We start from the raw sequence: 13,013 nt of genomic DNA on the forward strand, positions 1-13,013 counted from the left end.
TCTCTCTCACAGGAGGCAGCGATTGTCATCAACTTGCATGGATTTAAAAGAGGATTGGGGAAACTCATGAAAGCTAAAGGCTATCCATGGCTACTGGCCCCAATAGCTATGCTCTGCCTCCGCGGTCAGAGGCCCTAATGCTTCTGAATAACAGTTGCTGTAAACCACAGGAAGGAAGAGGGCTCTTGTGCTCGAGTCCTGCTTGCTGGTTTCCTACAGGCATCTGGTTGGCCACTTTGAGAACAGGATGCCGGACTAGATGGGCCATGGGCCTGATACAACAGGACTCTTACTATGTTCTTATATTTGTTCTCTGTCCTCCGCCCTACATCTGTTTCCCCTCTCCAACCCCCCCATCCCACCCACACAAATGAAACCAATGTTTTTTTTGGGGGGGGGCGATGACAAGGAGAGAACCACAAAGGAACCCTTGCTAAAATACTTACAACATGCAAGGCTTGTGAAACTTCACATCAAGCAAAGAAGAGGCACTGGCAGGTGTCACACTGCAATGTGTGTGGGGGGGGGTCATCACCCAATTTACACACAGCACCCATATTATCTCAGGCCTGTGGCCACTAATGTTGCGGTGAAGGAGAGGGTGTGTGTCTAAGGGTGTATGTGAGGTGTGGGGCTGGAGAAATCCATTCAGAAATTATCAACAACCTAAATCTGGCTTCACCCACCTGATACCAGATGTTTGGGACTCCTATTCCCACCAGCTGAAGACTGACGGATTAGACAACAGTATTTATTGGTACATGAGGAAATGGGGAAAAGTCTTAGCCGGGCCACTAATCCATTTGGCTCAATGCTGCTCACGCTGATTGACAGCAACTGTCCAGTGTTTCCAGGCAGGGGACATTTCCAGGGTTATCTGGAGATGTCAGGGATTGAACCCGCAATCTTTTTCGTGCAAAGCAGATGCTCTACCATGGGCTTTCAGATTGTTACTTCCTTACATGCCCCTCAACAGGGACATGAAGAGCCCAGGTTATGGTCTGAAGGCGCACGAGGCTCCCGCTTTGCTAAAATTAAGCAGGCCCCAGTCTGATAAGAGCCTAGATGGGAGACAGTCTGGGAACCATGTATGAAATAAATCAATTAATTAACATGCACTGTTTTGGGTTCCACGGTGGAAGAAAGGCTGCATGCAAAATGAACAAATAACTTCCAACGTTTCACAGACAAAAATTGGGCATCCTTATTTTCACCCCAAGGAATTTTCCCATCCTCTCATATTCCTGAAGGCTCCGACTGCTATATGATTTTGTATACTTTGCAGTAGCACTGTTTCCAAAAGCAACAAGAAGAAGAGGAGGAAGACTTTTGGCTAAAGATACGTTTGGAAAACAGACTCTCGTCCTACAATCTGTTATCAACAGTTACTTTTAACAGTTACACAGGTGAACTTTGCCAGTGTGTGAAAAATGGCAGGCTGTGTGAGATATGCAGGTGCTACATGCACTCGAGACAAGCTGCCTCCGCCCTCCACAGTACATATATTGAACTTATATAGGTATAACACATGGGTAGGCAAACTAAGGCCCGGGGGCTGGATCTGGCCCAATCACCTTCTAAATCCAGCCCGCAGACGGTCCAGGAATCAGTGTTTTTTTTTACATGAGTAGAATGTGTCCTTATATTTAAAATGCATCTCTGGGTTATTTGTGGGGCCTGCCTGGTGTTTTTACATGAGTAGAATGTGTGCTTTTATTTATTTAAAATAAATAAATATTTATTTAAAATGCATCTCTGGATTATTTGTGGGGCACAGGAATTCATCCATTCCCCGCCCCCCCAAAAAATATAGTCCAGCCCCCCACACTGTCTGAGGGACAGTGGACTGCTGAAAAAGTTTGCTGACCCCTGGCATAATACCAGGGACCAGAAAACAGAGGTACTTTTTCCTGTAAAAAAATGTTATCATAGAACTCATCTGAAAAAACAGGCTCCAGCCCCATCACAGCTTACACCCCAATAAATCTGTTCATCTTTCAAATGCCACAGATCAGTTGGTTGCCTCTGCTTCAGCAAATGAGTGATTAAACAAAGTGAGACACGGGAGATCCAGGACCAATTCTCCAGATCTTTCCTTTAAAAACAAACAAAATGCAAGTGGGAAGGAATTGGATCAGGGACTCAACACTGTGCAGGAGAGGTATGAGAGCAGGAGGTAATAACCCTTTCTCCCTGCACAGTTTTCCCTCTCAATCATCTAAAATACACACACACACACATTGTTAGTCAGTATTTGTCCCATCAGGAGAGAATTATAGTTATACCTGTAAGTTGTCCCATTAAGGGCAGAATAGGAGACTGTAAACTAGAAATACAAGGAACTCAGAACCCCCAACCAACTTTTCTTCTTCCAAAATTGTCTAGTTTGGTCCTTATAATGAATCAGCCTTTTGACCCACCTAACCTAATGTTATCAGCTCCAGCCTCCTCCAATCCAGATGTTTGGGACTACAAACGCCATCAGCCCCACCCAGTGTTGACTGGACCCGATGAGATGGTAGCTGAAATTCCAAACATCTGGAGGGCCCCAGGGTTGGGGAAGGCTGCTCTCCTCTGACTGGCAGCATGTCTCCAAGGTCTCCAGCTGAGAAAGGGACTTTCTGATGCATCATCAGCTATTCCATCCCTTCAGATGCTGCCAGCGACTGAATCTGGGACCTTTGCAAGTGCTCTTCTACTGAGCAATGGTTTAAGTCTATTAGTTAGAATATGCTCACATCAGTCACTCTATGCTGCTGATTTTTTCTTCAATTCAATTCCATTGCAAAGCATCAGGCATAACCGAAAAATACACTTTCTTTTCCAAAGGCATTTAGCGTTCCATGTTCAGCTCCAGGCATTTCAGTTAAATAAAAGGGCATGGACAAATCTGGATGGATTCAGTGGAGAAGCTACAGAAGGTTTTGAGAAGAAAAAGATGACCAATGAAGAAAAGTCAGGACTGCCCAGTGAACTAGACACTAGCCTCCCAGTTCTGGGCTCTGCCTTAGTCACTGCTTCTCTGCTTCCAACCTGAAAAACTTCAAGCAGAGCAGGTCCAAGTGGCAAGAAACATACGTACATGTGTTGAACGGTGCTGGAGTCCCACTGGGGTTGCCATTACCCAGCATGGCTCTAATCTCAGTGTTCGGTTCTTTGTTGAAAACAATAACATAAAAGTTCTGATTAAAGTATTTTAGAGCTCTACATGAGGATAGGCAAACTTTAATGGTAATAGAATATTGAGCCCTGCGATTTGTTTTGTGTACAAGAACTGAGATGAGCTTACAGTCCTTCTATATCAAAACCCACTCCTGGTTACCCCAATGTCTTCATATCAGCAGTACAATTTAGGATGGGTGCTCAACAACTGGAGGCAATTTCATACCACTGCTGCATTGCCAGTAGGATTCAATTGTATACCGGCAAAATGCACTGGAAAGTGTTGGGTTGAAGTTTGCTTGACACTGTATAACCTCCCCACAAACAAACCAGAATGAATATGCAATATGCAGCCTGCTTCTTATACCCTCCCTGTAAACTCTGGGCAAACAAATAAGAGGAAACGCTGAACAAACAGGTCGTTTGGAAGTGAGCAGCCTGCGAGTCAGAAACCCGGCAGTCACACAGAGCCCCTTCAGCAAAACCCAGATCAACCTTCGCCCTGAAAAACCCACGATGGGTGCGCGACCCCCCACCAGCTCGGCCTAGAAGCAACAGAAAAACCTCCCCAGGCAGAAACAAAACAAAAAAGTTGCGGAAAGAAACTCGGCCTCGAGTTCTCTCCGGCCCCGCACCACCTTAAAGAGCCGTCTCCAAACCGCCACGCAGCCAGCAGGAAAACGCGCCCTCCCCCACAAGCAGCACACGCCTCGGCAGGCTCTATTTTGGGAATTGCCAAAAATAAAAAAGATCCAAAAATAAAGAAAGAAATCCGTCGGAAAGAGGGGATCTGAAGCCCCCGGACAGGAAAACGCGCACAATGGTTTGAGTGCGCGCCCAAGAGCCGGGCCAAGAGGGGAGCTTGGGGGTCCCGGCTGAACTTCCCCCCAACGCTACCCCTCGCCTGGAAAGGGGGGCGGGCGGGAGGCTACCTCTGCGGTTCGCGGTTCCAGCCAAGCCCGCCGGATCCCTCCCTCCCTCCCGGCCCTGCGGAGGAGCGGCTAATTTTAGCTCTCCAGTGGAAAGACTGGAGCGCAGCGGGACTCACGGCGCGGGGCGGAGACGCGCGGGCGGCGGCGGCGGCCTTCCTTTCCACGTCTGCGCCTCGACGGCCCTGGATCGGGTCCGAGAGGCTATTGCGGGAGCAGTTCGGGCAAGGCTCAGGCGCGCTCGGCTCTCGCCCTCCCTCCAAAGGCCAGCCTCGCCTCTCTCTCCTTCCTTGGCCCAGACCCTGCCCCGGGATGATGGCCCGGCCCGGGCTGGCTAAAGGGCAGCGACAGCTGCAGCGCCGCAGAGCGAGAGGCGAGGAGCGCACGCGGGCAGGACGTGGGGGGGGGGGGGGCTGGAGCAGCTGCCCGAAGCCAGCCGGGGCTCTCTCGCTTCCTTTGTGGCCGAGAGGAGGAGGAGGAGGGAGGGAAGGCGCGCGCGTGTGCATGAGCCGGGTGGAAATTTGGCCGCCCTCTGGCTTTGGCAGGACGGGCTCCCCGAAAGGGATCTTGACATTTTGGTGGGAGAGGCGGACTCGTGGGCCCCCTCAGGAGAGACGGATCCTGGCCGGAATGTTTGGATTCCAGCGCACAGAAAAACCCGTCGCAACATCAGGAGTGCCCTGCTGGATCAGGCCAAGGGCCCATCTAGCATCCTATTCTCACAGGGGCCCCTGAGATGCCTCAGTGGGAAACAGGGACCCACACACAAGCGCACTCTCCGCTTGCGGAGCTTCCAGCAACTAATATTCAGAAGCGTCTCCTCAATGAATGAACCCAGTCCTCTATTAATAGAACCATTATTAATTAATTAATAATCTATTAATAACAATCTATTAATAATAGCCACTCAAGTTGGTGGCCATCACCACCTCCTGCAGGAGTTCCAAAGTTTAACTATGTGCTGAGTGAAGTTCTTTCTTTTATCTGTACTTCATCTTCCACCATTCAGCCTCATTGGACGTCCACTAGTTCTAGTGTCATGAAAGAGGGAAATTACAAAAAAGGATGCACTTTCTCCAGGTACACTCAGAAAACGAAAGGTGGGGGGCTGCACTTAAACAACACACCTGCTGCAATTCCAGCCAAACACACCACATGCATTGCTTTTTCTTAACTAACCTGTGCCATCATCTAAAATGGGAGGCTATGGAAGCCGGGTGGGGGGGGAGACAAAGACCATCAAGGAATCCTCTTGGGGTGGCTACTGGATGTGGGATCGGGGACATTGTGTTTTGGCATTCCTATTCATCCCTCACTGGCAAATTCCAGGTGGTGGTACTTTGCGAATTATTGCTCTGCTTCATGACATTTATGCTAGGCTGTATCACACAGATCAGTGTTGTCCTCCACCGCTGAATGCTGTATACTGAATGCTGTATACTCCACCCATGTATCCTGAAGACACCCATCTCTTAGTTCCCTTTTTCATCAAATTCGGGGAATGCTGTTGGAAATTATGAACCAATGCTCAGCCAATAAGGTGAAACTCAGCCACGATAAGATGGAGATGCTGTGGGCAGCTGCTTTGTCCGATTTAGGAAACAGCTGTGCAGCATGTTCTGGATGGTGTTTCATCCAGACTTGCCCCTTGTGCGTGCTATTAAGACTCTCTTTCTACAGACCCCGGTAGCCTTGTTGGCACAAAGCACCTTTCAGCAGCTTAGGTTGGTGTGCCACCTATGGACTATCCCAGATGAAGATAGCCTCCCATAGTATCCATGCTTGGAAACATACTTTGACTACTGCAACATATCCAATGTGGGACTGCCCTTGAAGACTATGCTGAAATTGTAAGTTAAAACAAAAAGTAGCGGTGAGGCCTTTGGGACTGGCTGCATCAAATGCATCACATCGGCCCTGAAAGGGTGCCTCTGGAGGATGGAAAGATGAATGTGGGTGCAGAAGACCCTGACCTGTATGTGGCTGGAATGGAAAGGTAAGAATAACATCCTTTTCCTCAGCCCTATTTTGGCACGTGGCCTTTGGGCTGAGAAAGTTCCATATCCCTACATTAAAGGAACTTGGGTGGTCCTGCTGCGAAAATCCCCACCCACAAGCTGCCAGTCAGACAATTCTGGAGCCAATGGGCCTAGAGATGTCTGTTATCTCAGTGCTTCTGGCATTCCTATGATTTGCATCTCACTCATTTCCTTGGAGCAGGAAGAGCTCTCCAGTTGCCTCCAGGGGTGGGAAACCTCTGGTTCTCCAAATGTAGCTAGACTCCAGGTCCCAGCAGCCAGCATGGCCAATGGTTGGGGGTTATTATGGAAGTTTGGAGTCCAGCTTCAAACATCGGCTTGTTACAGCAGTAAGTGGTTAAGATTAACCACTGTTTAAGGTTTGAGCATGGGTCACTTGCATGTTTTCTTCTAAGTGCTGTTACAGGCTGAAGGCTTAATTTCAGTTTTTCCAATGACTTTCTGCTTGTGGTTTTATGGTTGCGAACCACTTAAAGAGATTTTGTTATATTAAGCGCCATACAAGTTATTAAAATGAATGAAATTAGTCCAGATGTTCTACCATCCCCATTGTACAAGAAATTAAAATATCAATGCTTTCGATCCTGACCTTGCAGGGCGAACATTAACAAAAATGACTCGGTTGAACAATTTGCATTTCAAATGCATTCAGTCTCAAATACCTTCCACATACACGCCCCACACCCCCCCCCCGCCGCTGCCCCCCATGCGGTCTTAAAACCATCATGAACTTAAGATGCCCACATTTGCAGCGCTGGGTTCATTTTCATGTGTATATATATTTTTTGCTCCCTCCTATTGATTTCTGAACAGCAGAATGTACATTACACAAAACCAAAAACCTTTATTAAATTAAAAAGAAAGAAAGAAATAGTTTTCCCAGTACTCTGCATGCCACAAATCTCATTACAGACGGAAAAGATGCTAGCATTTACGGTAAGGGCACTAAAACAAGGATATAAATTACAACATGAAGGGAAATATATATTTATATAAAATGTGCCCATACATTTCTCTAACTTCACCACCCCTCCTTTACCTTACTCCCTCAGTTTTCTTGAAAGTCATGAAGATAGCTTTAGGAACAACCTGGAGCGCCAGCATGGTATAGTGGTTAGAGTATTGGACTAGGACCTGATCCCAATTCAGCTATGCAGCTTGCTGGGTGACCCAGGAACAGTCACTGCCTCTGAGCCTGACTTACCTCACAGGGTTGTTGTGAGGATAAGATATGGTAGAGTTGCCATATCTTGAAGAGCAAAAAAGAGGACAGCCCAAGCTGCTGCCAGCCTGAGCCTGAAAAACCCAGTCATTTCATTTAAAATGTAAAAATCTGTCCAGATGGGGACTTTGGGCCCAAAAAAGAGGGCATTGTCCACGTTTTCCCGGACGTATGGCAACCCTGAGATATGGAGGAGGAGAAAATCAGTAGGGTTTTGCTCTCAAATCACCACTGGATTTCTCTCACACATAAGTGGAAATGGTGCAAAAAGTCGCATTAGGAGTGGGATTCATGCAGGCCAGATTCTTGCAGGTTTTAAGTTATCATAAAAGTGAATCACAGAAACCTAGCAGATTCAGAAATCAGATCTGGCAGGGGAAAAGGGGAAGCACCCCCTGCCCCATGCTGAACTGTAGCCAGTCAAGTACATGCAGAGGTCAATGGGCAATTGCTATCAGGATCAGGACTGGATCAGTCTGGAGTGCTGAACCGGCGTGGTTTAGGGGTTAAAGTGTGGAGCCAGGACTTTGGAGACCAGAGTTCAGTTCCCAGCTCAGCCACAAATCTTGCTGGTGAGCCATGGGGCAGTATTAATCTCTCAGCCTAACCTACCTCAGAAGGTGTTTGTGAGGATAAAATGGGGAGGGGGAGAATTACACAGGCCACCTGGCGCCGCTAGGAAGAAAGGAGGGGTATAAATGTCAAAAACCAAAACCCTCAAATCATAATCGGATGGTTTTGTTCTTGTTTCCTACTTTGCCCAAGCGTATGCCTTTCAAAATGCAATTAGCCCAATGGCAGATGCTGGAATTGTGATGGTTGCCTCCTTGCTAGTAGTATGTTAGCCGTCTGACCAGTAAAATCACATTCCAGTGGGCTTCTCTGGGGTCTGAAAACTAAGGCTGCCGATTTGGACTGGGCCACTTCTTTCCCCCACACTGGTTCTGCTCAGGGAGGTCAATATTTCCAGAATCAAAATCAGCAGTCCTCATTCTCTTTATTTTCAAGGTTTTGGAGCTGAAACATTAAAGTTGTGGGCTGGCAGTCTCCTGAGATGGAAACCTCAGATAGCATCAGTAATGGTATCTGACAGACCATGAGGGTGGGGTGGGAGGGAGGGGGCAGAGAGAATTTCCCAGTAGCCACTAATGGCCAAAAGCCTGGGAACATGAATTCCCTCAGATCCTGACCATGCCTGTGTCCTGCTCCCTGGGAGCTTCTCACCACCCCCTTGACCCAAGGAAGCACAAATTTCTTATTTCTTATTTTTATTTCAGGCATCTGTATGCCAAATAACCAAGTTCTCAGGGTGGCTTAGGCCGAGATTAACATCAGAGTTACAATATATGAAATAAAACAGGTCAACAATCTCTTATATACCCAACCGGGAGGGGAAAAGAGATTCCTCCCTTCTCCCAAACTCCACCTCCGCCTTTCCTTTTCTGTGCAAAGCAAAAGAAGCCCAGAGACACTGAAAAGGTTGCGAACTTTCACTCTTTTGCCTCAGTTCCTGTGGTGGTAACAATAGGCAGATGTGGAGAGACCATTTCTTTATTTCTTTATTTATTGCACTTATTTCCCACCTTTTCACCATGGAGTTCAAGGTGGCACACATTGTTCTCTCTCTCCTCAATTAATCCTGACACCAACCCTGTGAAGTAGGTTAGGCAGAGAGGCCGTGACTGGCCCCAAGTCACATCCAGTGAGCTTCACAGCTAAATGGGTATTTGAACCCTGGTCTCTCAGATCGTAGTCTGAAACTCTAACCACTACACCACACTGACTCTATCAGTGAGGCTTTTTCCTGGCATGGAAGCAAAGTAATGAGAACAAGTTCCTCCCACTTAATTCTGGGGAGCAGCTGTCTGGAACAGCACAAGACAGAAGTGGGGAACCACAGACTTGGGAGGCAAATGTGCCCCCCAGGTATCCATATCTGGCCCTCGCAACTTTCCCCATGCTACACCCCTGACTGGACCTGATTCACCCCCTCCTCAGGTGTGTTTTTTCCTTGTTGCATCATGCCCCTGAACTCTGGATAATGCCTCTTGCTTCCTTGGATGGAACATAGGGAGGGGCCTGCAGATGTGGGCAGAAACTAGCCTGCTAGCAGAGTCAGATTTAGGGGAGCACGGCCAGTTTTGTCGCACTGGGGTCCTTGGAAGGTTGCCCAGAAGAGAATGTGGCCCTAGGGCTGAAATAAAAGTTCCCCAACCCCAGCATAGGAGCAGGGCTAGCAAAATGAATGGGCAGCTCTGGATGCTTGAGCTAAATTGCAGAAAAACCAGAAGCTAACAACTCGGGTGGAACTTTCCCTCCTACTAAAACGGGGGTGAAAGCACAAGAAACCTCTCCTCAGGCCAATAAGAGTTATAGTTCAAAACTGCTAGGGGGCACCAGGTTGGTGAAGGCTGAATGAAGACACTCATTCTCTTGAGTTCTATGGTTCTCCTCTGTGAGGCCCGTGGGCTGGCCAGCCCTTACTTGAACCAGGCTGCAGTCCCTTCTCCGCCTGTCCCTTCTCAAAAGAGGAATCGGTCCATACCTAAAAATACAGGCCAGGAATTGGTCCTTCACCCTCAGTCCATCTCCTAAGGGATGATTCCCTTTGAAGCCTGTTCTTTGTGGGTGGACCACCGGCCTTGAGTGGCTCCAGACTGTGGCCCAGCCTGAGTAGAGCATGCCACAAGGTGTCAATGACATGCTTCTGCTCAATTTGGCCAGGGGAACAGCTGGCACAAGTGGGTGGGCTCTTGTCAGCAAAAGCTCTTGGCACAGTAAATCAGTTGGCCTTTCAGGTACCCGAAGACCCTTTGTTGCCTTGTTCCCCTTCCATCTGGCGTTGAGCAGAACTGTGTGTGTGTGTGTGTGTGTGTTTGTGTGTGTGTGTAATTACCAAAAAAGAAGAAGAAAAAGCATTAGCAATGGAAAATGCCTTTGCCATCAGCCTGCATCAGAGCCTGGAGCGTGAGGCACCCAATTCCTACAGACAACAGGAGCTGCAAAAGTTTTCCCGGCCCTTCTGGAACAACCAAGTAATCTCCTTAGCGCTAATCGATAAGGCATGGCCAGGGTGAAGTGCCAGCCCTAATCTTACTTGTCAAACAGAAGGTGGCAAAGAATTAACCCCACCTGGCCTTTTGTGCGTCTTGTTTATGTGACACGTTCGGCTTTTATTTTATTTTTTATTTACAACTTGGGGGGAAGAAGACGGTTGCCTTTCGCAGCAAGCAGTTCCAATGAAAAGGCTTGATTTAACAGCAAACCATGCAAGTATGCTCTCCCTCCCCCCCAAAACAACAGACACACGCGTGCACACACACAGCCTAATGCACTCAAGCTAACCAAGGTCACACCAGGTCAGCTGTTCCCTTCGTGGAGGATAGAAGAGGGTTGGCAACGGGTGGCAGGGAGGTGAATTAAAGCGACACAGCCGCGACAGCAGCTTGCACCACCACCACTCCTCAGCATCCCCATCTTTCCATGCTGGACTAACTTGGCCGGTCACGCATCACCAACAAACACAACAGATTTGCATAAAATATGCACAGGCTAATTTATCATGCACTGCTGCAGATTTAGGCTGTGTACATACACAATGTACCTTTGGAGCACATTCAAATTGCATTCTTTCCCTCAAAAAATTATGCGCTCTTAAGGTACAGTGTGTCTACGCAGCCTCAGAAATAAGTGCTCTTGTTTAAACAGAGACACATCTCATGGTATGGAGAAAGAGTGATCAGGTGAGCTGTATGCAGGCCCTCAGTCTGCTGTCCGGGAGGTGTTCATTATGATGATAATTTATTTACATAATGAGCCAAAATAGTTTACAAGTGAGTGTGTGTGACACAAAAAATATAAACATCCATTAAAAAAACAACAACTGTTGATGGACAAGTTCAACATCCCACTCTCCCTTCTTAGGGTTTAATCAAATGTGGAGCAGACTCAGTCCTTCCAAAGAGAGGACTGTCCTCAGTACGACTCTCCCTTCCCAGTTCAACATGCCAGATGCTACAAGCCAAAGGCAATTTTGTTCAGAGCCAGTAGTCTAAACAGAAAAATCAGTCTAATTTGATAACCATTTCATTTCTGTAAATATACCGTCAGGGTTCAAATAATACTTATGGTATTGATTACGTTGCTATTCAAACTCTCCTCCAAGGAGCTTACGGCGTCTGTCCCCACCCTGCTTCCACTCTGTTTTATCCTCACAACAACCCTGTGAGGTAGGTTAAGGCTGAGATATATAACTGGCTACCTAAAGTCATACAGTGAGCTTTCATGGTTGTTAAGATTTCAGCCTAGGTCTCTAGCCCATCAGTTTCAACGCTACACCACACTGGCTTGTGGTAGCCCAAGGGAAGGGAAGGCCAACTGGAACACACCCCTGCACTCCACAATACTATTATAACAACCTCCCTCAGGTTCAAATGCAGCTTGCTATGTGACACAGCAGAAGCACTCAAATAAGGTAAGCCCAAAGTCCTTCTGGATTCAACAAATTGTTTTTCACAATTCTTTGAATCCAGGACATGGTCTGTAATGTTTATTCAAAGCTGGCAAAAATGCAAGGGTCAAAGAAGGGACAACTTTCCAAAAGTTTGCCATTCTTTCCTTAGGATGAGACCAAGGCAGGCCCATCTAGTCCCTCACCCTGTTCTCCTCAGTGACAGCCACCAAACACATGCCTCCTGGAAGCCCACAAGAATGGCATTAAGGCAACAGCTCTCCCCAGCATCTGGCACCCAGTGGCATATAGCCTGTGGATATGGAGGGCCCTACAGCTCAGCCTTCGCCAACCTGGCTCCCCTCAAGATGTGACAGCCTACAACTCCCATCAGCCCCAGTCAGCTAGGGGCCAATGGGAAGACAGCTGTGCTCACTGGAGGTGACAGATATTGTAGGCCAAAATCTCTGGTGGGCAAAGGCTGCTAAAACCCATCATGCTAGCACCACCAGATGGACCACATCTATCTTTCCTGAAAGTTACTAGTCCCTTTTTAAAAAATTGATTTTAGTTGCTATTGCAACAAAAACAAAACAAAGTATAGCATCATAAACATACATGCAGCATACAGTTATGAGCATCGGTTAGATCTCTGATGCATAGTGGACCTGCAACTTACGCAAGGGTTCACACGAAAAGGTAGAATCACATAAAGTTAGGAAGTTCCCAGAACTGTTGCCTGCACAACCATCCCTACCTATCCAGAGCTCTGGGATGGTCATAAGAGGTCTCAGATTGCCCCTTCTGACTCCCCCACCTCCATTTATTTATTTTCTTGCCACCTGCGCAAAGCTGCAATCACATAAGTAAATTACATGTGAGTTGCGAGTCTACTGTACTGTACAACATTTACTCTACTTTGGTGCTGTGGGTTAAACCACAGAGCCTAGGGCTTGTCGATCAGAAGGTCGGTGGTTCGAATCCCTGCGAGGGGGTGAGCTCCCGTTGCTCGGTCCCTGCTCCTGCCAACCTAGCAGTTTGAAAGCACGTCAAAGTGCAAATAGATAAATAGGTACCGCTCCGGCGGGAAGGTAAACAGTGTTTCTGTGCGCTGCTCTGGTTCGCCAGAAGCGGCTTAGTCATGCTGGCCACATGACCTGGAAGCGTACGCCGGCTCCCTCGGCCAATAAAGCAAGATGAGCGCCGCAACC

The 13,013-nt window shown here is 47.7% G+C and overlaps 1 protein-coding gene across 7 annotated transcripts in view; it reads right to left on the reverse strand.

Annotated features, from left to right (window-relative positions):
* Nucleotides 1–13,013, reverse strand: part of MEF2D (myocyte enhancer factor 2D) — a 147,627-nt gene that overhangs the window by 84,145 nt on the left and 50,469 nt on the right. For 2 of the 7 annotated variants that reach the window (XM_083590312.1, XM_083590310.1), the window contains exon 1: nt 4,211–4,439. The exons of 4 other annotated variants lie outside the window; for them this stretch is intronic. The gene's annotated coding sequence lies outside the window, so the exon portion shown is untranslated. Of the gene's footprint in view, nt 1–4,210; nt 4,455–13,013 lie in introns of those variants that run through there. One more of the 7 variants, XM_083590314.1, reaches the window with a different exon arrangement.

The sequence above is a fragment of the Podarcis filfolensis genome, assembly GCF_964270895.1.
Source record: "Podarcis filfolensis genome assembly, chromosome: 16".
NCBI lineage: Eukaryota > Metazoa > Chordata > Lepidosauria > Squamata > Lacertidae > Podarcis > Podarcis filfolensis.